This window comes from Artibeus jamaicensis, unplaced genomic scaffold (assembly GCF_021234435.1).
Source record: "Artibeus jamaicensis isolate MK-2021 breed Jamaican fruit bat unplaced genomic scaffold, CSHL_Jam_final contig_233, whole genome shotgun sequence".
NCBI lineage: Eukaryota > Metazoa > Chordata > Mammalia > Chiroptera > Phyllostomidae > Artibeus > Artibeus jamaicensis.
In genome coordinates, this window is record NW_026521486.1 from 37,250,509 (window position 1) to 37,278,316 (window position 27,808).

The 27,808-nt window shown below is 41.2% G+C and overlaps 1 protein-coding gene across 4 annotated transcripts in view; it reads left to right on the forward strand.

The window, feature by feature from the left end:
* FAR2 (fatty acyl-CoA reductase 2) overlaps window positions 1–27,808 on the forward strand; it is a 124,854-nt gene that overhangs the window by 48,730 nt on the left and 48,316 nt on the right. The window lies entirely within an intron of this gene.

Consider the following 27,808-nt stretch of genomic DNA (forward strand, 5'->3'; position numbering starts at 1 on the left):
ACTCTGTTCAATGGTTATATATTAGTGAGTGAAAGTTCAGACACATTAAAGCCTCACCTTGCTTTCGTTTTTAAAAAGATTTCAGCTCGCCTGTTATTTCCAAACTGAATTATGTATGGAGGTGAAGGTGCATGCTCTTCACCCTAGAGAAATATTAGGTTGACCGAAAAGTCCATTTAGTTCCATAAAATAAAAGACACATTTTTCATTTTCACCAATAATGTAATGGTTTGGATATTTTGAGTATGTCGGCTGTCTCCCACGCGGTAGAACATTGATTGTTCTCAATGAATGCCTCAGTTTCATCGCTAGCACCTTCAACTGGCCTCCCTGACCGTGGAGCATCATCCAGCGAGAAATCTCCAGCATGGAAGTTCACAAACCACTTTCGACACGTCCCGTCAGTCACAAGGCATGCAGGCCACCTTCTCCATACACTGCACAAATCTTGTTTTGCATTTCAATTGTGTTTTTACCTCTCTTGAAATAATAAAGCATAGTAAGCTCAAAATGCATATTTTCTTCCATCTTCAATATTTAAATGGCTACACAAAAGTTTACAAACTGATTTTTTTTAATGCAGGCTATTATGGCAGTATAATACAACCAAACTAAATTGTTTCCAGTGAAGTTGAAGACAACTAAGCACCACTAGCACCATCTTATGGAAAAAACCAAATGAACTTTTTGGTGAACCCCCGTTATTTAGATAAAGGCATCTTCCTAGTTTCCTCCAGAAGAAAATAGCCTCTGGTGACAGAGTTCCTGGATTCAAATTCCTGCTTTTCTTCTATTATTGGACTTGTACAAGTTATTTGCACTCCCTGGGATGAGAGTCCTCATTTGTTACCTCATGATATTACTGGAAGGATTATATGAGAAAATAATTATATGGGACATGGGACATTTGTCTGCAACCTAGTGTAAGTGCTCAACAAATGTTAGCAATCCTTCTCATTCCTTTTGTTGGATGATATTTGCACTGAGAGGTATTAAAAGATAAGCTGATACATACTTGAAATTTTTATGAGTTCATTTGAGCAAAAATTCATTAGAATTGGGCAGTGCCACCCCAGAAGTGCTTGGAAGCCATTCACAGACAGGAGCTAGGGGAAAGATTTTGATAGAGAAGAGGAGGAAGCAAAGCAAGGAAATTGTTTGATTGGCTATAGCTTAAGTCATTTCATTTTGGGAAAGCTTAATTGGTTGGTTGTGATTGGTTGTCCATGGGTTTCAGTGTTTTAACTCTGAACTATAGCAGGCTTAGGTTTGGGTTGCCTTACATAGGGTCCTAAGACATTAGTATTAAAGCCACCTCGATCTAATGGCCTCCTTGTTTAATTATTTTAACAGAAGTTAGATATCATTCTGGATTTATTATATAATTTCCTCCATGAGTTAAGTTCACTAAGAGTAAAGGAATTGGGAGAAAGGGAGACTAGAAGTCTTGTTCTCAAATCCACTGTCAAACCTCTGTACTTGCTTCACGTATTAATGTGATAGCATAGAACCTGAGACTTGTCCTCAGACTTCAACTGCTGCTCCTTCCACTTCTAACAGTGACGACGCACAAAGACTGGGACAAGGTCTTTGTTACTAAAGTAACTAAAGTAACTGAGGTGTTAATTAGTTAATTTTTAAGTTAACTAATTAGTTAAAATTTGCAAACGTTCTTACACAAATTTTACTCTGGAAAAGGTTTAAACTGTTAGTTTCCTTTTTGAATTATTTTGGAAAGGCAAACCTATTTGTGATGGTGAGTTTCTTCCAAAATGAGATTCCGATCTGTCCAAAATCATTTTGATTTAGTGTAGCAGAGTGCACGCATCTTTTCCATCAGTCTCATCAGAGAGTTTGGATGTATATCTAAATTTCACACTTCTTTCATTCCACTTTGGTATCATTCTAGTCCTAGTCCCATCCTGGTTGAGAAACAGTGCGGGAAGCCTCTGAATTCCTGTAAACAGGTATTTTGAACAATGGTATAGAACGCTAATTTATTTTAGAGCCAAATGGTGCCACTTGGGAAGATCGTAGAGACAATATGGAGGTGCACAACTCTCCAGAAGTATAACGAGGTGGCATATTTGAAAGCACATCGAACATTCTTAATATTCTTAATGCACAAATAACCCCCCTTTTCATTACAAAATCATAAGCATGTAATTCTGCAACATAGCAATATCACACTCAAGCACAGCATGTGACATTTTAGGTGAAATGTTCAAATTAAAACTATAAATTATTACACCCATGTAATTATCCTCCCAACCATACTCAAGCAGGTATTACTTCTGCTGGACCCTGTATTTTACTTAGATTTTTAAAAATAAGAATAGAAAATAAAAATTAAAGCAAAGGGCACTTTCCCTCTTTATAAGAAGGGTTTTTTAAATCTTGTTGAGAAATGAGGGAACTGTTGGATATGGAGGTTCCTTGTTTTCTGCAGGGCACCCTATGTGCTGTGATGGTTACAGTTCTGAGTTCTGGCGTTTGTCTGCAGATTTGTCTCCTTAGTTGCTAAGAGCTAGAAAAATATTTTGTTCAAGGTATTTGGCTGGCAATATTAAAGAATTTACTCAAGTGGGCAGCGACCAGATGGGAGAGGGAAGGGAATTTAAGGGGAAAAAAGGGGAGGGATTTTGAGGAACGAGTATGAAAGACACAGGGATGAGGACTGGGGGGGGATGGGAGGGAGGTGGGGAGACGGGGCAGGGGGGGGCTGGGATGGGAGAAATAGACCAAAAAAAACTGTACTTGAAAAATAACTAAATAAAAAATATATTAAAAATAAAAAAAAGAATTTACTTAAAATCTTTGGGCAGGGACTATAAATGAAAGAAAATAGAAATATTATACTGAACTGAGACAAAAGGTTGTTCATGTATATAGACAATGTATAATTGGCTAACCCTCTATCCCTGACACCATGATTTCTTATTATTCATTTAATTCCTGGCAATCAATATATATTATCCCTTCCATCTTCCTTGGGGTTAATGAACAATGGGTAGGTAATTTTAAGTTATGGGTAAGAAGTCGGTCCCTTTCCTTCTTTATTGAGCAGATAACTGTATGCATTTATAGTACTTGTCCAAGCCTTTCAGCACAATTACATTGTTATTTTGCCTTTTACACAAGGATGTTACAACTGATTATTTCCAGAGAGTTTTATTCAGGCAAATTGCTTTATTAAGCACTCTTTTTTTTTTTTTCCAAAAACACTATCTAAAAGAAGAAATTTTGTGTCAACCAAGGAAACATCTGAAAAAGAAACATTCTCTTGACTGTACGAAAAATTCCTTTTCTGAAGAATTTTTATATTGTGTTTAATTTTCCAGGGTAATTAACATCTGCCCTGTTCCAAGCTTAATACTATGACAGAGTAATAGCCACAAATATGTATATTTCATTGGTATACTTTGCCAAGAATAATAAACTTGGCTTTTATTTTTATTCTATTGTAAAGAATAGGTTTTTCAAACCACATTACATTTGCTAATCTAATTTACCTTCTCCTCAGCAAAATATTCTAATAGTCCTATGTTTCAACCTAGCATATTGGTTGTTTTGTTTCCAAATGAAGCAAAAATATAATTGGGATTTTTAATTTTAAAATACTGGGTGATGTCTCAATATTTCCTTCTGAAAAAATGGTACCCCCTTTCTTAAGATTACATTTACTTTGAAGGTTGAAATTTTAACAAGTTATTATTTTTAACTGTTGTACTATGAAATTTTTCACTTGAGAAACTTGCTATAAAATTATTTTTATATAGTGATCCATTTCATTTTTCCCATAATACTCTGGCCAAAAATCTTAAACTCCTGAAGTGTGGGTATCCCTGACCAGCATTTGCAGTGGCTTAGGGCGAGGTTCATAAAAGAATGCCTTTCTCTGGAGCGCAAGCAGAAGGACAACACAGAGACTATTAAGGGTTTTTTTTCCTTCATTTGCGGAAACTTAGCAATGTTCTTTCTGCAGTTACTCGGCTTTGACATTCTTTGCAGTAGGTCAACAATGGTTGTTTTTAAAAGCACTTCCAGCCATGACAGAGGACATTCTGAAACCTATATTCCCTGCTGAGTACGGCTTCCTGTGGAGGTCTGTGTCAGAATTAATATATTTTGAAGTTGTTGTCTTTTTTAAATGCTTCTAACAATGAAGAAACAAAGCAAGATAAGGTGTGAAGTTCCTGTGAGGTATCTCAGGATACCTTTTAATAGATCCATATGAAAACCTCAGGTGTGAGGCTTGGAAATCTGATTTTTAAACAAGCTCCACAGGTAGTCCAGATAGGTGCCACTATTCCAAGGCTCCCACTTTAAATTCATGAGGTACCTGCTGACAGTCTCCTCTCTCAATTTAAAGAAAATGCAATGAAAAACAAAGTAGTCCTGAACAACAAAAAGAACTTGATTGGCAAAGGAAAGATGTTAGAAACTCTTTAAAAAGAGTGTATCCATTCTTTCCTCGATTTATTCATCCATTATTCAAAAGATCATTACTGAGTGCCAACCATCTGCTGGGCTCTGCGCTGGCCTCATGGAGTTTAAAGTAACTGGGGAGCAGTTTTAATCTGTATGTCAAGTAGACAAATGTCAAACTGCAATCACGATACGTGATAACAGAGAAAGGTGCATGGAATGAATTTCAGTTACAGACCAGACTGAATATGAAAGGTCAGGGAAGGCTTCTCAGTGGCAGTGACAATTGAACTGATATCTGGAGGATGCATGGGAGATGATGAGACAAAGGTGGACTGGAGAACACATCAATGAAGGGAACATCGTGCATGCAGTCGGTCCCTCGTCAGGCCGCTGCTGGGCAGACAACAGTGAACCAAACAATCTCCCCGCCTCTGTAGGGGAGGACACAGACTAAAACAAATGACCAAATAAACATAAATGATGCCAGGTGGTTAGAAGTGCCAGGGAAAATAAAAGGCGAACGGAATAGGGAGTGCAGGGTGATGAGGGGAGATGGATGTGTTAGGTGGGACAATTGGGGGAAGGTCTCCTGAGCAAGCTCCCTTTGAGCTGAGACTGAAGGGGAAGCAGCAGGTCTTGGGGCTGTGGGCAGGGAGGTTTCCCCGGGGAGAATGAGAGCTGGGGCCTGCAGTAGAGCTTCCCTTGAACAGAAGGAACTGGGTCCCAGTGTGTAGGGGGTAGTGGGGCAGGGATAGTAGATGCCATCAGAGGTAATGGGGCCAAGTCATTCAGCACCTTTTATGTGAGAAAGGCAACCCCTGGAGAGTTTTAGCACAGAATTGATAGACCTGACTTGCCTTTGAGAAGAATCAGTTGAGCTAATAATACAGAGAGAAAGGACTGATAGAGGGTGATGGCAGCAAGCACCACTTAGAGGCTGTTACAGTTCGGACCAGTTTGGTACAAGCAAAGGTGGTAGAAGTGGTCAGATCCTGAATACACGTGGTAGGTAGAGCTGATGGTATCTGCTGAAGATAGGGCAGAGTGAGAAAAAGAGAGTCAAGGTGGCCTCATGGTCTTTGCACTGATGAACACAAGGAACAGAATTTGTATTTACTGAGATGGGAAAGATTATAAGAGGAGTAGGTTGGGAGGGGTGGTTCAGGAGCTTGTTTTGAGGTGTGTTAAGGAAGGCTCTTAGACATGTTCCAAGTCCTGTGGTGGGTGGAGCTTGACATGTCTGATGACCTGAAAGTGTGTCTGAGCAAAGCAAGCACAGGGGACCGTGCTGTCCAATGTGCTGGAGAGGTAGACTGAGGTCAAGCCACATCAGATCCTTGAGGTCACCTCAGAGATTTCAGCCTTTATCCTAAAAGCAATGGGAAGACATGAGGTGTTTAGGGATATTTAAGGGTATCAGATTCACATTTCCCAAGGGGAGCTGGCTGCCTGTGGCAGGGATTGCAGGTACAGATTGATGTAAGAGCAGATGCAGGAACACATATTAGTTAACACAACCCAGATGAGATATTGAAGTAGCTCAGGGCATGTGGTGGTGTAGACATGCAAAGTCAGGTAATTAGACAAATTCAGGAGGCAACTGTCAGTACTTGGTAATGGGTAACTATGGGAGTGAGAGAGGGGGAAGTGAAAAAGCTGACTCTTGATTTTGGGGCATGCACAAGATGATGCACAGTGACTTCATTCAATACAGGGAAAAAAACTGGAATAAGAACCAGTAATTAAGATGTCTCTGTGGTATCCAAGTGGAAAGTCAAGTAAGCAATTATGTACCATGGTCTGAAGCTCAAGGGATCAAGTCTAGGCAGAGAAAATAATTTTAAAGACATAGTCCAAAGTTAAAAAGGAAGGAAAGTTTTGAGTGAGGCAGGTTGATAATGCAAGAGAGGGAAGGAATAATCGATCATATCACTCTCGAAGAAGATGGGAGGAGATGGATTCCCAATGCAAACAGAGGAGTGAGCCCTAAATACATACAAAGAGAAGCAGCTGTTTGTTTTCTCCTGAAAAGGATGGATACGGTTGCAAGTAGACTTATCTGTATGCTTCATTTATTCAGTAAGCACACATTGTGTGCCAGGGGCTCAAACTGCTGCAGATACAGAGATGAAAAAGAAACAACCCTTCCTGTCAAGGATTCCTTAGTCAAATAGGAAAGATTGTACAGGTGTAGCAACAGGAGAGTTCACGAGGGACATGGGGACGCTGGGCCTGGTTAGATTCACGTCTGAAACTTTGAGGTGTAGGTTTTCAAATGTTCAGACAGGAGAGGTGGGTACGATGTCATGACCATATTACAATATTATGATGCTGAAAAAGAGCATATCCTGAGGGGTCTGGGGATCTGTATACAAGCATTAGGATTTTGTAATTTATCCCTGGAAAGAGACAAATGCTGTTTCCACTACAAAATCCAAGGACTAAACTATTTGCTTGCAATTCTGGGCTAAGATCTCTTCAAAGACATCAACTCAACAACTTTTTCTTGAAAACTGGAGCAAAGTCCTCAGCACGAGCATGTCGTCAAGCTTCCAGCAGGTCAGGGATCTGTGCTGACCCTGAACCGGTTTCCAGCTGGTCTCGCCCTCTCCACCCTTGGCTACTACACACATTGCAAACCTCTCTAGTCCTCTGTCTCCCCTCTATTGTCACCTCCACATTGCTTTGTCCTTTGTTCTCTTCTCATGGTTTTTTCTTCCTACTGCATCCCTCCTTCCTAATCTTACATCAGGTTTGTGGAAGCCTACATCTTTTACCTCCTTACTTTGACGGGAATTTCAGTATCCCAACAGGAACTATCACAAATAGTCTGTTCTCGTGGTCAAGAGGGTGTTCAGAATTCTCTTATGGCCTAACCCTTATACCTCCAGGAATCTTTTCTGTAGCCCATGCTATCTGATTCTTATTCTGCCTGGTATCACTACTATTCGTCAACATCATAGCTATTCCTCCATACTCTGTCATAGCTTTTCTGAGTCACAATCTTGCTCTTTACTCCAAATTCTACTACATCAACGTAGAGGACCCAACAAATGCACCCATTCGTACAAGTTCTCCTTGGTCTGTTTGGTTCCAATAGTCTTCACACAAGCTCTTCACTGGCAGTCACTCCCGTGGCCACATCATGGACCATGTCACCCAGAGCTGCTTCAACTCTGGAATCCTGAACTTCAGCATCTCACTGTCTGAGAACAATTTGTCACTGGAAAGTCGGGGTCCTCAGTGTTGTCATCACCACGCCTGTTCTTTGACCTCGGTGAGTGCTCCGGTCCTTTGACACGGCCCTCCATGGCCTCAGTCCTCCCCCATCTCAGCTTCACTTCCACCCGTAACAGCCTAGACTATATAATTTTTAGTTATTCTCCTAACCCATTATTTTTAAATCATATATTCATTTCTTCAGCTGCCTTCTATGCTTTACTTTCAGAATCGAAACTGGGGCAAAACTCTAATGTCCGGCCTCTCTGCGCCCACTCATGCACCACCAGGCGCAGCTGTGGAAAATTGCAGACATGTGCAGCCTGATGCCACTAATGGTTTGCATTTTGACTAGCCCCTCAATCTTGCTCAGTAATTCCCATGTCTTTCCTGGTCATCTGCTTCTAGCAATTTTCAGTACTTCACCATCCTCCTCATCAAAGTTCTCCAAACCACAATTTGTCATGCCATTTTCAGCACCTGATCTTTCTTCTTATTTTTAAAGAAGATAGAAACTGTGTCAATTTATCCTGTCATGGATAAATTGCACAATATGTCTACTTCCTGCTTTTCCCTCTTACCAACCACATACCTACAGGGAATTATCTGTATTCACAGCAAATTAGCATATAACTCCTCCTGTCAAAAGTTCATTCATTCCCTTGTATCTGGATTGCATTTGCATTTATCTCTTCTCTTTTGGGGACTTCTCTCTATCAATGTTCTATAGTATTTAGGCAGTAAGAAAGATGTTTGCAGGGAAGCTGGGTAAGATGAATAGACTAGAGCGAAAATAAAGATCTTGACTCAAGATGACAGAATAAGCAGTGGTTGGAAAATTTTAAGTGCAAATTAGAAAGTCTCATCATATTTTCACTGTAGTACATGCTGGGAATGCAATTTTAGCAGCTTTGTGTTGTGGAAATGTACCGTTATGCATTTCTCAGTATTTTTCCACAAGTCATTCACTTGAAAATTGACTATTACTAAGGCAATTCTTGAAGTGTATGGTCAAACAAAACATACATTGAGGAGTCCAGCTATGGTAAGAAAATAAATCTGTGGTTAATATGCATTTGCTAGTTGTTAGGGCTTTTTTTTCTCTCTTGAAATCCACCTGGAAGCCATGCCAGAACCTTTCATTACACATTGCCTTTTTCAAGTGCTACTTGGCCTGTGTACCAGTCAGTCCCACCGGTGTTGCCAGGCTTTGTAGATACGAAGCATCGTGCTACACCAACATCATACTATGCCCAACTCTGGGGGGGAAGTGTGGTGGCTGATAGAAGCAAATAAGACAAGCATTAATATATTTCTTTAGGAAATAAAGTGCTGCTTACTAATGCCATGATGCTTTTCCAATATTTTCAGTGAATTCTAGTTTAAAAAATAGGAAATCTTCCTTTATGGACTCAGCGAGCCTCTTGAGAGACATGGCTGGTAGAGCTGATGTGCTTTTTTTTACTACAGCTTTAATGTTCAGAAGGAATTGCCCTTGACCTCTTGAAGTACTGAATTATTCCCTGAACCATGGGCTTATATTCTCCCAATCACCTCTCATTCTCAATTCTTGCTCCTGTACATTTCCGCACCTGTGCTCCTTCGCCCACGCCATCATGGCTGCTGTTCCGTGCCACTTCCCTGTGGCAGGGACCACTCCCTGCCTTCACCGAGAGTCCCACTACTGTAAATGTGCAGCAGGCACTGCCTAGAGGTGTGGGGTCCCAGAGAGAGGTGACAGCTCAAAACAGAAATTCTCATTGAAAATTTTACTTTGCTGTCCTGCCTCATTATCCGCAACACGCTTTTCGGTTTGCATTCTTTCTTCCCCAGATTTTTTCCACCATTTCTCTCAGGTTCCCTCCCTTGTCTGGAATCCCTTCTCCTCATCCCTCCCCTTCCCCTTTCCCTCCCTCCCCCGCCACGCCATCAGGTAGAAGAGGTGAGAGGTACTGGCTCTCAGGACTAAATGTACCCATATTTCTTTCCTGAACAAAAAAGAAATGACGTCAATTCTCTATGTGAAATGTCATTATTTTACATTTTATTAGTGTTATCTTTTCCATTTTGTAAACTTTGATTGAGAAGGGACTATATATGTTAAAATATTTCCAAGAACATCTAAGCCAATGCCAATTCCAAATACAATTTTTTGGACAGACCTCAACGTATATATTTTTTATCATTTTGTTATTAATACTCAAATACAATTGTGTCCATTTTCCCACCACCACTTTCACGTGCCCCACCCTCAACCACACTCCCTTTTGGCTTTGTCCACGGGTCCTTTATACGTGTTCTTTGATGCCCCTTTCCCTTCTTTCCCCCATTATCCTCCTTCCCCCCACCCCGGTTACTGTCAGTTTGTTCTTAATTTCAATATTTCTGCTTATATTTGCTTGCTTCTTTGTTTTGTTCATTAGATTCCACTTATAGGTGAGATCATATGGTATTTTTCTTTCACCACCTGGCTTATTTCATTTGGCCTAATGTTCTTCAGTTCCATCCATGCTGTCAGGAAGGGTAGGAGTTCTTTCTTTCTGCTGCATAGCATTCTACTGTGTAAATGTACCACAGTTTCCTGATCCATTCACTTACTGATGGGCACTTAAGTTGCTTCCAGCACTTGGCTATTGTAAATAATGCTGCTGTGAACATTGTGGTGCATAGGTTCTTTGGAATTAGTGTTTCAGGATTCTTAGGGTATAATCCCAGCAGGGAACTGTCAGGTCAAAAGGCAGTTACATTTTTAGTTTTTTAAGGAAATTCCATACTGTTTTCCACAGTAGCTGTACCAGTCTGCATTCCCACCAACACTGCACTAGGGTTCCCTTTTCTCCACAACCTCTCCAACATTTGTTGTTTGTTGATTTCTTTATGATGGCCATTCTGATTGGTGTGAAGTGGTATCTTGTTGTGGTTTTCATTTGCATTTCTCTGATGGCTGGTGATGCTGAGCATCCTTTCATATGTCTCTGGGCCCTCTGTGTGTCCTCCTTGGAGAAGTATCTGTTCAGGTCCTTTGCCAGTTTTTTAATTGGGTTGTTTGTCTTCCTGGTGTGAAGTCATGTGAGTTATTTATATATTTGGGAAATCAAACCTTTGTCCAAAAATATCATTGGCAAATATATTTTCCCATACAGTTGGTTCCCTTTTCATTTTGCTAATATTTTCTTTAGCTGTGCAGAAGCTTTTTATGTAGATGAAGCCTCATTGGTTCTTTCCTTTATGTCCCTTGCTCTAGGAGAAAGGGACATATCGGTGAAAATATTGGTGAGTACAATATCTGAGATTTTCCTGCCTATGTTTTCCTCTAGGACGTAAGGTATCATGACTTATATTTAAGTCTTTTATCCATCTCGAGTCTATTTTTATGTGTGGTATAAGTTGGTGGTCAAATTTTATTGTTTTGCATGTAGCCATCCAGTTTTCCCAACACCATTTGTTGAAGAGGCTATTTTTACTCCATTTTATGCTTCTGTCCCCTTTGTCGAATATTAATTGACCATAGACACTTGGGTTTATTTCTGGGCTCTCTGTTCTGTTCCACTGATCTATGTGTCTGTTCTTATGCCTCTACCAGGCCCTTTTGATTACCATGGCCTTGTAATATAGTTTGATATCAGATATGGTGATTCCTCCTACTTTGTTGTTCTTTCTCAAAATTGCTGCAGCAATTCAGTGTCATTTATGGTTCCATATAAGTTTTTTAAATGTTTGTGCTGTATCTGAAATATGTCATTAGTATTTTAATAGGGATTGTATTGAATCTAAAAATTGCTTTGGGTAGCATGGACATTTTGATGATGTTAATTCTTCCAATCCATGAACATGGTATATGCTTCCATTTATTTGTGTCTTCTTTAATTTCATTCTTTAACGTTGTGTAGTTTTCTGCATACAGGTCTTTTACATCCTTGGTTAGGTTTATTCCTAGGTGCTTTATTTTTCTTGTTGCTGTAGCAAATGGGATTTCTTTTCCTGGTTTCTGTTTCTAATATTTTGTTGTTGGTGTACAAAAATGCTTTAAATTTCTGAATATTGACTTTGTATTCCGCAGTTTTGTCAAATGAACTTACTAAGTAGAACAGATTTTTGGTGGAGTCTATATCGTTTTCTATGTACACTATGATCTATGATGTCATTTGCAGACAATGACAGTTTTACTTCTTCCTTTCCAATTTGGATGCCTTTTAGTTCTTCTTCTTGTCTGATTGCTGCAGCTATGACTTCTAATACTATGTTGAATAGAAATGCTAAAAGTGGACATCCTTGTCTTGTTCCTGATCTTAGTGGGGAAGGTTTTAGTTTTTGTCTGTTGAGTATGATGTTGGCTATAGGTTTTTCATTTATGGCCCTTCTTATGTTGAGGTATGCTCCCTCTATTCCCACTTTGCTGAGTATTTTTATCATAAATGGGTGCTGTACATGTTTTTTCCATATCTATTGACATGATATGTGATTTTTGTCTTTCCTTTTGTTTATCTTTATGCATTACATTTATGATTTGCAAATATTGTACCATCCTTGTACAATATTTGTATCCCTGGAATGAATCCCACTTGATCATGGTGTATGATCTTTTTTATGTATTGCTGGATGTGGTTTTCCAATATTTTGTTAAGGATTTTAGCATCTATGTTCATCAGCGATATAGGCCTGAAGTTTCTTTCCTTCATTGTGTCTTTATCTGGTTTGGGGATTAGGACAATACTGGCCTCATAGAGAGAATTTGGGAGTCTTCTCTTTTCTTGAATTTTTTGGAATAGTCCGAGAAGTATAGGGGCTAGAAATAAAATTGAAAAAACAATGCAACAACTACCCAACCTACAACCTACTAGCAAAGATTGTTAAAGGTGGAGAGAGAACACGGGTATTTTAACAGCAGGGGGAAAGGATGTGAGATGACCCTTGACAAGAACATTGGTCTTGAGTGTCTGGACAGAGGAGAAATAGTAAGAGTGTGGAATGGAAACAGGTTGTAGCAAGAGGAAAAACAAAGTTTTAAATGAAAATAATGCAATGAAAGAGGAAGGTAAAATGGACTAAGAGGAGGGTGGGCCAAAAATATGTGAATCGAAATACATTATAGTATAAAACCTAGTGACTTCGTTTTACAAACATGCTGGACAAGAGATGAATGTTAAAAAGCTATGCAGGAGAGAAAACATCGCAAATCATGGAAAAGACCACAGTGGCTTTAGTCTCAGTAGCTTCCTGTATTTACCACTGTTTTTTCTTCCTGTATCTGCCTCTGGTGATGTCAGATGTTGACCACGTCTGACCTTAGGCAGCCTGTGTGATACTTCCAGTGACCAGCTGTCCCTGGCCATCTCTTTCAGTTGTTAATCTGGTCACTCTGCACTCAGCAGTCAGGTTGAAGCACCGTAGGGCGGGGCAGAATCACTCCTGGGGTTGGGTCTATTGTTTTCCCTCAGGCTACTGTAGCTCGGAGGGGAGTGGTCTGCCTGAGTGGGACCAGGATGGTTGCTGCATGTGGGGGTTGGCTCAGCACCAAGATCCTGGTGGCTACCCTCTCAGTTCTCTCCCCCAAAACCTAAGTCCTTAGTCTCTCCTCAGGCATCACCAGCCCACTCTACCACTGCCTTTGCAAGAGCCCAGGGTAAGTGGCTGCAAATGAAAATTTGTGTGTTGGCCCTTTAAATGACTCTTGCATCTCCAGCCATCTGTCTCTGGAAGAGAACAGCCCTTCTGCTTTTTGCCGCTGGTTGTTATCTGTGTACTTTTTTGGCTCTGGTGTTCTAGGCTGGGCATCCTAGCTTAGGGTTTGGACCCCATTCTTCTTAGGGGGATCCAGTATGCTGCTCAATTATCCCTCCAGTGCTGCTGCCTGTGGGAGCCCAGCCAGCCCTCCTTAACAGACAGGCTGTGCCGAAGCTGATTCTTCTGTCTGTCCAAAGTTGTAGGGCTTCTCTCTGGCTATGGCTCAGTTGTTTGTTCCAGGTGGTTTCATATACAGCCTTTCTGATAGGAGGAGGGAGGAAAATAAAATAATTGAAAAAGGGTAACTAGGCTATGTAATTATTCACTTAAAAGGTACATATTTTTTAAAGTGCTAGGAATTGTATTCTATATTTAAAGGCTAGTTTTGAAAATTTCATTATGAATTTCTAGTAAAGAAAAATTAAGCTATGTCTATATTATGTAAAGTGAGTGTATATGTGTGGATTCTGATATAATGTATGGATATTTATCTATGAATGTAAACATGTTAAAACGCACTTCCTTTTCTTTTTTTCTTCCTCTAACTATGTATTACTGTTACTTCGAATTTGAAAGAAATCTAAGAATAGTCTCTCAAGAAAATGCAGGTGGAATTTCTGTAAATTTTAGATTTATTTTGCCTAGATATTCTGTATATTGTGGTTTCTATTTTTGCATGTATATACTACTCAGTTTCCTCTCCTTCTCATCAAGGAAGAAATATTCTCTCCTTCCTTCCTCTTGTCTCTCTAGCTCAATTTCTTTACTTCTTTTTTTTTATTTTCGCTACTGCAGTGTTTTTGCAGACTTCACTGCAACCTGACGATATACTCCCAGAGTTTTCTTTGATGTTTTATTTTGAGCTACTGTGTAAAAAAAAGGCATGAAATGCAAAATCCTTCCTTTCTTTCCTGTGTCAACATTTAAAATGAAAGCAAACAGTTTCCTTTTTCTCGTTGCCTGTTCCAACAGCGACTCCCATTGCTTGCTGTCTGTCCTGCCTTTTATTCTTGAAGAGGCACCTCAGTGGCTCCAGGGGGTGGTTGATTCCTTGGACAGTTGTTGATCGGTGTAGGTCAGAACCCTAGGGTGTGTGGCCGAGTAGCGAGGAACACCCGTGCTTCTCTAGAGTCTGGGGAGAAATCACTAAGTCAGTACACCCAGTGACTGCGAAAGATGACACATGTGCAGGTTCTAGAGAAGTGAGTCTGAATGCCAAGCATGGATCTTGCCTCAAGATATTTTGGGGCATCCATTTCAATGCACAACATTTTACGTTACAGAAAAGGATTCACATAAGGTTTGACAAAAAAATTCAGGGTTTCTGTCAACCGGAGAAGAATGCATATATGAGGCCTTTCCTCTTGGCATTTTCACTCCTTTCAGAACTGGGTAACTCAAAATGACAAATAAAATATAGTAACTTTAAAAAATGCTGCTTTTCTTTCAATCGGCTCTCCTTTGTGACCTCTGAATACCATTATGCTGGTGACTCTATTAGTGACTATACTAAATTAGCCACTATACATATACATATGCTGGAGTTAGCATGTTATTTTTAAACCCTTCAAAGCTATACCAAGGCCCACCTTCAGTAAGTCACAGGCCCTAATTCAGTCATTGAGACACCACAGAAGTGGGCAGCACTGTGATCCCATGAATCTGAGACAATACCGCCAGAGAACTATTTCCCCGTGAGCAACCGATGTCTCACACCTGCTGGGTTCCAGACCTGTTCATATATTCAATTCACAGTGAAGAAGCATGGGTCAGGGTTACCATATACTGCTAATCTCCTGGGAATCTCCTTAAATTCTTAATAATGCAAACGTGTTAAGCTTTCCTGTTGCTCCAACAGGCACACAGACTAATAGCATTATCCTCAGAGTCATTTCTTTTTAAGGAAAGGGAAAAGTGTCCAACAGTAAAAATCACCTTTAGCAGAGGGCAGCAGAGGAAAAGCCTCTTTTACCTTTCCACGTGTAGATAATGGTTCATGAAATAACTTTGGAATTAGTGAGATCAAGTGGAAAACCTTGCTCTGCCAGTTGTGTGGCCCCACTCAAAAGTTAATCTCTATAAATTCCTTCCTCTGTAAAATGAGTATAATAGTTGTGTGGAAGTAAATGAAGACCAATCACATGAGAACAAATAAAGGCTATTTATTCTGAGCTTGCTGTGCCAAGGGAGGCAGCCACCCTCACTTGCGCCGTCTTGGCACGGGCCCCACAGGCAGGCAAAGGAGCTGGAAAGCTTCCTAGTGGGAAAGGGGAAGGCTTCGGGTCTGCCCTGATTGGATGTCATTGGCATGGGGAAGCTGTAGTCATAGTAACTAGAAGTGGGGCATCCTGTGTGGCTGGTTAGTGGTATGTATGTGGCATTCTCTCATGCTAGAGTGAAAACAGGGACAAATATGAGGGGAGCTATCAGCTGTTAATTGTGCCCTGGCTGTGTGGGGCCAACTGTTAGAGCCGTTATTGCTTAGTTTCCTGTATTATCACCAGAGGCAGCAATTTGACTTCCTGCAAACCTGACTTTTAGCTGGCTGGCTTCCTGGATTGTTTACTGTAGTCAAGAGATGGGGTTCCTAAGCAGGTTGTGAGTCAAAGCTCGATTTTTCTATAAGGTCTGGCCATTTTCCATTCGTATATTCAGTCTCTTAGTTGCACCCGTGAAAAGCATTCGTCACAGTGCTATCCTGTAGCAGGTGCTCAATAAGTAAAAGTACAGTCTTTGCAAGTGTTTGAAACCACTGCTATCTGGTAAATTTTTCTTGATGTCATGGCTAAGGTTTGGATCACAACTGGGGGACGTGGGAAGGCCAGATTATGTTGATATTAACTAGGTCCTTTTCTGTGGAATTATGTCAGAGTTGGAATGAGCGGTGTGTCAGTTGTAAGAAAACACCTGTGATTCCTTAGGAGAGCCTAAAATTTCCCATCCCGTTAATTGCACTTCTAGGAACCGTGCGATTAGTCCAAATAAAACTCCAGGGTCCTAATAGGTCTCTAAATTCATGCTGAGTTTAGGATGTATTCAGAGGACACCAGAGTTTAAAGCCACCAAAGTCGTTGAAGTTTCTGTAATAAGAACTCACATGATTCCCTGCTTCTAGCACAATGCCAGGAACACAGTATACACTTAATCAGCAGTTGAATGAATGAAGGAAGGAATGAATGAGTTTTTCAACCCAGATTAAGTAACTCGTACGAAGAAAGTATGTCACCTTGCCTTCTATTTGCTGTGTTAGCATATAGCTTATAAATATTGTGTCTAATTATTGACAGTAACAAATTCTGGTAACCCACATATCTGCAAAACAATGATCTGTTTTTAGATATAAACATTAAAATGCAAGCAATACTTTGCGCTATGATTTTGTAGCAATTTTTCAGTGTTTTTCTATGAATCAACTGTCTTTTTGGCGGACTGAGTTGAAGATGTCAAGTCAACCTCCTTCCAGAAGCCAGGCCTTTCTGGAAAAGATCCTTACACATTCCAATGAATTTTTCCACGTAATTTCTTGGGTTGAATGAAAAGTTGAGATATAGTTGTATGGGCTAGGAAACAGAAATCTTCAACTTTATTTCTAAGCTCCACTTGAATGAGTCTGAGTAAGTCTTTTAATTAGGGCACTTTGATACATAACCCTATCATGTCAGAGTAATACAATATATTTATTAATCATTGGTAAGTTATTCTACTATCTGTGCACAAATTTGCATTGCATTTTTAAAAATTCTTTAAATAGCCATTCATTTTAACTTTTAGTTTTGGGAAGCAGGAACACAGAAAAATAAAATAACTGTTAAAAGCTTTAGTTATTTATTTGAAAATATGTGTCTCCATTGGACTTTCCCCAATATGTGTATTCTTGTGGGCGACACCTGTGAACTTTGATGCTTGTACTGAATACGCAGAAAGTCTCCTGGTCAAAATGACCTCAGTACAAGCTGGAGGTCACTGAAGCATAGACTCGGGCTCCGGGTGGATCGAAGCCACTCTCTGCTACTTCACGACTGTGTTATCCACATTCTACTATTACTATAAATGAGAATTACCAAGTGAAAAAGTTTGTTTTATTGTTTTACAACTGTTAGGGATAGCACGGGCTTATATCAAAGATATAAGCAAAGGTACGAAATATGGTCTGGAATCAGAACATGCTCAATAAACTTCCCCACGCCGGCATTTCTCTCACCACTTAAATGTGAAGCAGCTGGGGTTCTCGTTAGAATGCCTCTGCCCAGGCCCGAGCAGACTTTCTAAATCAGAACTTCACTTATCTAAGAAAAAGAAGATAAAAAAACATGTACAGTAAAATGACAGCAAACTCACAATTATTAACAACCAGACATAAAACAAAAACAAAAGTAAACTAAGCAAACAACTAGAACAGGAACAGAACCAGAGAAATGGAGATCACATGGAGGGTTAGCAACAGGGGAGTGGGAGGAAAGGGGGGGGAAGGTGCAAAGAATAAGTAGATAGATGGTAGGTAGAATATAGACAGGGGGAGGGTAAGAATAGTACGGGAAGTGTAGAAGCTACAGAACTTACAAGTATGACACATGGACGTGAACTGAAGTGGGGGAATGTGGGTGGGAGAGAGTATGCATGGTGGAGGGAAATGAAGGGGGGAAATGGGGCAACTGTAATAGTATAATCAATAAATTATATATTAAAAAAAATAAAATAAAATCCTAAAATTAAAAAAAGAACTTCAGAGAATAGGGTACAGTAAAGAGCCATTTTAACAAACTTTCCAAATGACTCATACGCCCAGTAGGGTTTGTGAACCAGCCCCTGTTTTCTTTATTTATTGAGTAAATGATCAGACCTTCAGTCCCAAAGCATTCATTCATTGATTCAACAATACTTGTTGAGCCACTTTGTATTGCATTGTGATTATTATTGTGATTATATCGTACTGTGGTAGTTAGCATGTGAGGAATAATACAGAATAAAATGCACCCTCTATGTCAAGTGTTTTATTACCCAGTTAGGCTGACAAGATGTGTCTTTAATATTCACTAAGAAGTAAGCACAAAATACTTGGATTCGGGCTCAAAGCAATGTTGATAGTATGATATGTGACATCCAGAACCAGAGAGACGTCATGTGGTCCTTGTCAGGTGATACTTGAAGTAATAATCTCTCTTGTCTATTCGAACCATTCTGTGAAGTAGGTAAGATATTGCTTAACAGAAAGAGAAAACTGAGTCCGAGCACTAGGATTTGAGATGCAGAGTTATGTGAGCTGCGGAGCAAATTTCACATCTAGATTTAATAATTCTCAGACCAGTGTTCTTGCTGTGCCTACATTGTATCGCATACAATTTTTTTCTTACTTAAGGAATCTAGAGATAGGTTTAGATAAGGTGAAATATTTCACTACTTAATACTTTGGTTGAAAAACAAACATAAGATATACTCCAAATCAGATAAATAAGTGAAACTTCCTTCCTGTCAATAAGTATTTCATGTTCAGCTACCAAGCAATCAAGCAAGGATTCTGCTCCTCAAAAAAAGAAAGAAAGAAAGAAAGAAAGAAAGAAAGGAAGAAAGAAAGGAAGGAAGAAAGGGAAGGGAAGGGAAGGGAAGGGAAGGGAAGGGAAGGGAAGGGAAGGGAAGGAAGGAAGGGAAGGGAAGGAAGGAAGGGAAGGAAGGAAGGGAAGGGAAGGGAAGGAAGGGAAGGAAGGAAGGAGGAAGGGAAGGAAGGAAGGGAAGGAAGGAGGAAGGAAGGGAAGGGAAGGAAGAGGAAGGAAGGAAGGAAGGAAGGGAAGGGAAGGAAAGGAAAGGAAAGGAAAGGAAAGGAAAGGAAAGGAAAGGAAAGGAAAGGAAAGGAAAGGAAAAGAAAAGAAAAGAAAAGGAAATTCTGAGAGAAGCCTGCATGTGGTGATTGTGTTAGGCGAAAATATAATCACTGTGATCGTTAGTTTTATGTGTCAGCTTCGCTGGACCACAGAAATAAACTTAAGAGGGGAAGCTCCCAGTTTCCTTGAAGAGCTCTGTGATCTCTCTTCTCTGCAGCCCAGAACTTAGAGTGGAAACTGCTGTGGTCGAATTGGCAAATGTCATGTAACGGCTAACCTGGGGCGGTGAGGGCTAGCTGGTGACCTTCGATTGCCTAAGTCAAGGTGATCGTGGTTACCGTAAGAGACATAAGAGTCAAAGCAGCCATCAGAATATTCTGAGTTGTAGAGAACTGTGGCCTTGACTGCTAGATCCTGGTGTTCCTGTAAGTGAATAGATGGGACGCCTAATAAATTATTTCTTGATCTGTATAAGCAGAAGAGCTCCAGATCAACTGAACAGAAGTCTGTGTTTGAATCACACAAACATTCATGATCTCTTAGCCAATCCTCAGTTGAGCCAGTTTGCAGACCCAGTACCTCTTGAATGCAGGAGAGGCTAGGTCCCCTTGAGAACCACCCCCAGTATTTCCCTAAAAACTTATACTGTGAATCTTCCTCCCAGCCATCCCCAGGGGGACCAATAGCCTTTTACTAGGCTAACTGGGCAATAGGGGGAGGAACTAATGAGGCTTTGGTGAATGACTGAACCCTGGCTCTAAATCAACCCAGATTCCAGGAAGCCCAAAATGTCACTGTGGTCCACCATTCAGAATAGGGGCTCGTGGAGGTCTGCTGACCTTATCTCAGGGCCTTCTTAAGGTGGGCCCAGTGAGTCTTCAAATCCACCGTGTGGTTGTTTTCCCAATTCTGGAAAGCATGATTGGAGTAGATACTCTCAGCAGCTGGTGGAGTCTTTGCACCGGTTCCCTGACCTTGGTGGTGACGGTCGTCATGGTGGGAACAGCCAAGTGGAAACCACGCACACTGCCTCCACCTAGCAGAGCAGTAAACCTAAAGAATACCTCCTTCCCAGGGCTCCATTACAGTGATGATTGTGTTAAGCTGATCAAGAGTAGCAACCACTCTAGACTTATTGGTAAGACATTTGTGTATCAGAGAGTGATAAACAAATCCAGCAAAAATTCAGGGGCCTTTAATCTCAGTGAAATTTTATGGGTCCAAGCATGTGGGGCATGTCAAGGTGTCTTCTCTAAGGTAAAGGCTAAGTCACTACATTTGCAGTTGGCCTTTCCTACAACAAGAAAAAAAGCACAAGGCCCAATGAACCTCTTTGGATTTGGAGCCAACATATTCTTCACTTGGGTGTGTTGCGCTGGCCTACTCAGTGAGTCACCCAAACAGCTGCTTGTTGTGAGCGCGACCCAGGACAGGAGAAGACTCTGCAGTAGGTCCAATGCTATGCAAGCTACTCTGTCACTTGGACCATATGATCTGGCAGATGTAATAGTACTTGAAATGTTGGTGGCAGATAAGGGTGCTGTCTGGGGCCTTCAGTGAGCCTCTATTGGTGGATCATAGCACTTAGCATTTCAAAGCAAAGCCCTGCCCACAGTGGATACTGGCAGCATTATAACCCCTTTCTGGAACATTATTAAAGGACAGTGGTAAAGGAAAATCATCCCAGTGAACATAATTTCAAGCAGTGCACCTGCTCAGATGTGTGTTATGTATTGATTCATGGCCTATGGCCAGTGGTTTGAGTGGTCAGGGACTTGGAGGAAAATAACATTATTGGAAAATTGATAGGAAAGCTAGGAAAGATGTGTGCCAAAGGGACAAAAACATGAAGATACTTGTATCTCATATAAATGCTCAGCAAAGAGTGACCTCAACAAAGCAGGATTTTAGTAATCAAGTAGAAGGGTGACCTATTCTGCAAACAGCAGCCAGCCTCTGTCCCCCGCCCCGCCCCATCATGGCACGATGGACATTATGCCCAGGCTCAGGAGCACGAACTTCTGCTCACCAAGGCCAAGTTGGCTGCGACCACTGCTGAGTGCCCAGTCTGCCAGCAGCAGAGATCGACACTGAGTCCCTGACCTGGCACTGTTCCTCAGGGCGACCAGCCAGCTACTTAGTGGCAGACTGATGACAATGGACCACTTCCATCAGAGAAGGGTTAGTGCTGTGTTCTTACAGGAAGAGACACGTTCTGGAGATTTGGGGTTTGCCAAGCCTCCAGAAACTCATAAGCCAATTCTCTCACTCTCTCCCCATCCCCCACCTCAGAGAGCTATGTCACATCATCTCCAAAATAAAAAGTCTTTAAGCAGTAGGGTTGCTTTTGCCATTGTGTTGGCCAACCATGCATTTATATGAACCAGACCAATCTATAATTCCCCAAGAGAAAATAGGGAGCATCATGATTTGCCCTTGATTTTGACCCTCTTGATATTTTAGACTCTTTCCATGCTGACTGATGTTCGACTTACCTAGAAACAGTAATAATAATACATGCATTTGCAAATGCTTCACCAGTTAGCAAGAATGTTTACATATTAATTATCCACACCTAAGATGGTATTAGCACACAGTAGGCACACAATATACCTATACCTATTTAATTAATTATTATAAAGTGATAAATTTAGGTCATATCTTTTTCCTTTTTCATTTCTGTTAAATTAGGACAGTTCCTTTTTAAGCCTTAATAAATAAGCTAAGCAGAAGCAAAGTTAGAAGAATGTGTTGAGGAAATTGTTTGTGTTCTTAAAGCCAGCCTGAACTACCTCTCCCCGGCTGGGACTCTTTCCCAATTGGTTTTCCTTGATGGTGGAGCATTGCTAACCCAATCAGTGAGGCCTGTGCCCAAGGCTGCCCACAGTACTCCTGGGTGTTAATATTCCCCCATCAAGAACTTCAAAGTTCTCTCAGAAAAACTTTCATTTCATTGAGTCCTTCACACACAGATATGTGACATAAATACAGGGATTTCAGGTTTGTATTAATGACGGTCCTGTAGTTTACTATGAAAGACCTGTCCATAGTTTCACAAGCCTGTGAACACCAAAGACCAGTATTGTACCTCTGTGCCACAAAGATGGGAAAATGAAACAGGTACATTTGCTTCGTTATAAAGGTTTACACCACAATCGGAGATGTTAATATAGATTATTGTCAAGATCTATTTTACTCACTTTCCCAAAACGTGCATGTCTCTGTTCTAGTGTGTGTGTGCCTGTATTAGTCTGCTCAAGTTGTCACAGCAAAACACCACAGACTGTGGCTTACATCTCTGCCACTTATTTCTCATAGTTCTGGAGGCTGGAAGTCCATGATCAAGGTCCCCAAGAATTCAGTTTCTGGTGACAGCTCTCTCCTCATACAGCCTTCCCTTGGTGCTGGCCTACGGAGAGACTGTTCCCTGGTGTGTCTGCTTCTTATTGTTTTTAGACACTAGTCCTGTCACCTTAGGGCCTCACCCTTATGACCTCATTTAACCTGAGTCAGTTCCCAAAGGCCTTGTCTCTGAACGCCTTCACCTGAGGGGCTAGGGCTTCGACTATGGATTTGTAGGGGACACAGTTTAGTCCAAAACAGCGTGTGACGTCAGCTGAGCTGCACATCTTCAAATAATTTAAATACACCTTAAACTAAGGAAGCTTAGCAAACGTCTTTATATTTCTAGTGCCCACAGCACTAGCTGCTATTATGTTCTAAGAACTTCTATTTTAGGTATGTATTTATTAAATTGCCTTTTAAAATCATGGAGAGAAATCACAGCCACAAAAACAGAATTTACCTTTAATCCCCTCTCACGGTTGTGTGGCCGCCCTCATTTATCTCCCTGCCCTCCAGTCCTTTCCACAGGGGTCCGTAATGGGCATGATGATGTTTTACAAGTTTGCATTTTTCTTTTTTAAATTAAGTGTTATTTTGTAAGTGTATTTCCTAATTCAGCATACTGATTGAAAGAATTACAATGTTTAATTGTGATGAAGGCAAACAACTCCCATTTACTGAATTTTTTAAAAGCAGCATTGATTTTTTTCAATAAGCTAGCCCATATTACTGGGCACATTGCCAGCCAAAATTTTATTCTATACGGGATACCATTAACACACAGCATACTTGATATCTTCAAAAAAAGGCAACAGAATTACTTATAGAGGATATTAACTTGATTATCCATAGAATGATTAATATACAGCGACCATTACTAAATGATTTTTTTCTCAGCTGATCTCATGCTGGCCAGATTGCCATCCTTTCTTAAATTTGCCTATAATAGGTTTAGATTCATAAAAGAAGGTTCTAGAATAATGGTTCTCAGGGCGAGGGAAGGGCAGGTGGACAGTTTCCCCCCACAGCACATTTAGCAAAGTCTAGAGACATTTTGGATTGTTCCACCTGCCCAGACAAAGGAGGGATGTCATGACCATCCCGTGAGTGGAGGCCGGGGGCTGCTGGACGCCCTACATGGCACTGAGTAGCCCCACGGCAGAAATGTATCTGTCCCAAAAGGTTAGAGAGCCAAGACCAAGAAATCTTGGTCAAGAGTTAGATTTCTCAGAGGCAGAGCACCTCATTTCTTCTTGAAAAATATTTCTCTCTAAAGGACTACCAAGAAATTTGAATAAACTTGTCTCCCTTAAATGTTTGAACGTTAATTTTTCATTTTCCAGAAGAACCACCTAAAGAATAATTCCAGTTCCCATATGCAAAAAATGTGTAACTTGGCATAACTACTACGATTCAGTATTTTAACATCTGTTCTCTAAATGAGAACCACTTCATTTTACTATCCAAAGGAGAGTAAAAAGCTATTATTTTTGTTAATGACCATGTGGAAACTGGTGATCTTAAGGAGAAAAATATGTTCAGAACTGAAAGGAAGAATCTAAGCTGCCTGTTCACTACCAGTCCCAGAGTCTAGACCACAGGTGGCAAACACAGGGCCCGTGGGCCAAATCCAGGCCTGCACCTTCTTTTATCCACCCAGCACCTGGTTTCTACCTGGTGGCAGCGCTGAGCTCCTTCCCCCTAGTTAAGGAGTAGTTACACAGTCCTAAAGTTACATTCACCCCTTTGAAGGCAATAGCGAGGTTGATGTGGCCCCTGGTAAAAGTGAGTTTAACACCCCTGTTCTACAGAAAGCTTGGCACATAGTTGACATTCAATAAAAATGCACTGGATGACTCTCACAGGTTCCTTATTTTCTCGTTCAAGCATCAGATGTCCTGGGTGATTCTGATGTTTGGCAAAAGACTTAGACTCTCAGGAACCCTACCACAAGCTTGAAGAATAGGAGACTGTCCCTCTGCTCTTTGTATTGGTCATCTGAGAAGATACAAAAATCAAGCCATGACCTGGTCAGCAGTTCTAAACATATTCCTCCTTCTAGAAGAATACGTTTATGTTAATGTTATATTATGTTATGACTCTAAAATCATTTTAATTTTAAAATAATTATTTTAATGAATTATATTAGAAGTTAACACTTCCTGGACCATGCACAGCTGTAACTTCTGGACTGGGTCTCAGGAGCCAGGTTTCGTATAAGAGTCTCTAGGGCCAGCAGCCAAGCCATGTCTTGAGAGGAGAAATGAGAAGTAGAGGAAACATCCCTGATGCAGCTTTGACCTGAGCATGGGGAAGTCTCTTTGATATTTTTCAGAATCACTTGCCTTGAGTCCAGCTGTGGCCACCTGGGCCTGACAGTCAGCTGACGAGTCCAAGAGTCACTGGTTTATGTTGTGGCTTCCTCTCGGAGCACGCAGTGTGCTCTGCTGTTGGGGCAGTGTTGCCCGTGAAGTCCCCGGTCTGCCACCAATGAAAGTGAAACTACCAAGACTCGATCTGCTTGGGGAGGAGAGGTGGCCAATCCCTCAAAGGAGAAGGGCCAAGAGCCCCTTCCTCAGTGGGCTTTTATTCGGTTCATTTGCACAAGAATACAGGTAAAGATCAAACAGTAGATATTATTCAAAGAACTATGAGGGCTTATTCTCAGTCAGGGTCAGATAGCTAAAGAGCCATAAAACTTTGAGGAACAAACTTCTTGCTTGGACCCTTATCATTTAAATGAGAGCATTCTAAACAAATCAGGTTTCACAGGATTTTACATATTCTTAGGCCTGATCACCCCAGATCGCTCTCTAGCCAGTAAAGGGCTGCACTGCCTTCCCCATCATAGGTTTTCAGACTTAAGTGGATTAGAGCCAGGAAGTGCTTCTCCAAGACCTAAGTGAGGACTCGGGCTATGTCAGAAAAGCCGGAGGGGGGAGGGTCCATTGCTCCCTCTTTGTCACAGCCCCCCAATGTCCTTCCATGATGGCCTCCCAAGTGATTGTGTCTGGCTTAGGTTGCCCCTCCTCTGAGGAGTCGTACCTGTCTCTGACTAACCGACCAAGCATTGGGGGCAGGGGAGGAAGCAGAGACAAGCTTTGTCTCCTTGTGGCTCGAATTCTGGAGGTCACTCATTCAGTCTTAGCCGTGGGGGACAATTACAACTCCTGAAACCAGGCAGGGTGGTTCCCAACACCCTGCCATGGTTTTTGTTGTGTCTGAGAAGTGTTTGGACTGTGGACAGAGCAGGCAAATTCCGTCCTTTGCAGTCATATCAAGCCTTTCTTTGTCTCTCAAGAAATCAGCTTGTTGGAGACACTACCTGCTTTCTAAAATTCTTTATCACGTGTTGCAAAACTCTGTCTGGAACCAAAATATCTTAATAGTATATGTGCATTTCTAGACATTATGACTCCACTAAAGCGTACGATGTTAAAAAGCAAGCATTTAACGTTTCCTGAAGGACTGAGATTAGGAAGTCACCCTCTCCAAACCCAGTTTTCCTTCCGTCTTTTTGGCCCCATCCATGCTCACTTATGCTTAATATTATAGTGAAGGATCACGTGCCTAAGCATTGTCGTGTAGAAAGGAATTGGCAGGATTTGTCAGGAAGCAGAGTTGTATTCGGTGAAAACACTTTACTTGTCTTGATGATCGACGGACGGAGTTACAAATTGTCCCCTGTTTCTAAAGGGGGGGGGTATATAAAATGCGGACATTTATATAAAGGGGGTATTCAGACAGAACATTTAAAATAACGGTCAGAAGGGAAAGCCAGACCATTCAGAGGAAAATGTGGAAACTAGTGACTGTGTTAACAGCTAGCACTTACTGAGTATATTACTATAGGTAACTTACATTTTTAAGAGTTTTCCATGTATTCACTCATACAGTTCTTACCACAACACTATTAAGGGAATACGTTTGTTATCCCCATTTTACTGCAGTGGAGAGATGAATAATTTGTCTGACATCTCCCAGCTAATAAGTGGTAGACTGGGATTGGATTTCGGGCAGCCTCTCGTAGAACCTGTGCCCTCACCTGGGACGTTGTGTTGCCTTCTAAACTCATGATGCCAGTGTTCCAAACTTCGAGGCAAACAAGGCAAGAATATTTGTTTTTTTTCCCAAGTGATAAATTCTTGGGAAAGGGGTTGGAGAGCTTATCACATGAGTGACATTATGTAACATGAAAAAATGTCATGAATTGATCTTTTTGTACGAGGTCCAACGGTGTTCTTCTCAGTGATATTTCTCACATGAACCCTCAGTAAAAGGGGTTTAAGAAGTAGCCCCACGAATCTGCAACTGTGGTCTGAAATCCGATTTCCTGAAGCGAACAGCGAACAGTGCTGAGGACTGGGCGTGATTGCTGCCCTTGATCCCTGTTTTACCTGCATCTGTAACAGTCTGCCTCATCGTGTTTGCCGATGCGCTGACCTTTGTGACCTCTGACCCCTCTGCCACAGTGACAGCGTGACAGGCTCCCCGAAGCAGGTGTGGCATGACTTCACACGTGAGCAAATCTTCTAAAGGCAAAGAGTTCCGAAGAAACTTGGATTAACTTGTCTCCCTTAAATGTTTAAATCTCAATTTTTCATTTTCCAGAACAACCACCCAAAGAATAATTCAAGTTCCCATATGCTGTGACTTGCAAGAAAAATGTATAACTTGGCACAACTATTATGATTTGGTATTTTAACATCGTTTTCTAGAAATGAGGACAGCCTCATTTTACTATCCAAAGGAGAGTAAAAACTAGTTTTATTGATGACCATGGGGAAATTGGTGATCTTAAGGAGAAAAAAATATGCTCTGGCACAGAAAGGAAAAATCTAGGCTGCACGCGCCTGCTTACTACCATTCCCAAGAACAAGTTCCTCAAAGTGTGTGCATCATGACTGCAAATTATACCTATGAAAATCATTGTTCTTAAGCGTTACTGGCAGAGTGACCTTGACTGGAGTTGAAGAGGCAGCGTGTTGACTCTGGGCCTTGTTGTTTATTTCTTCTTTACAAACTCTGATGTCAGGGTCAGTCCCCGAAGTTGTGTTAGGCAAGATCCACACAAACCCCAACCAAGCAGATGGCCAAGGCCTTGGTGTAGTGGGAAAAGTCAGAGGACAGAACGGAAGGCTGCTTCCAGTCACCAGTCTGTAACCCGGGGCTTAAAGATGAAACATTCCTGCAGCACAGGCGACTTTTCGTCAGGAGTCACAGCACCTAAGTGCAGCTGCTGGCCTCCCACCACCGCGTGCCTCCTGCTCCTG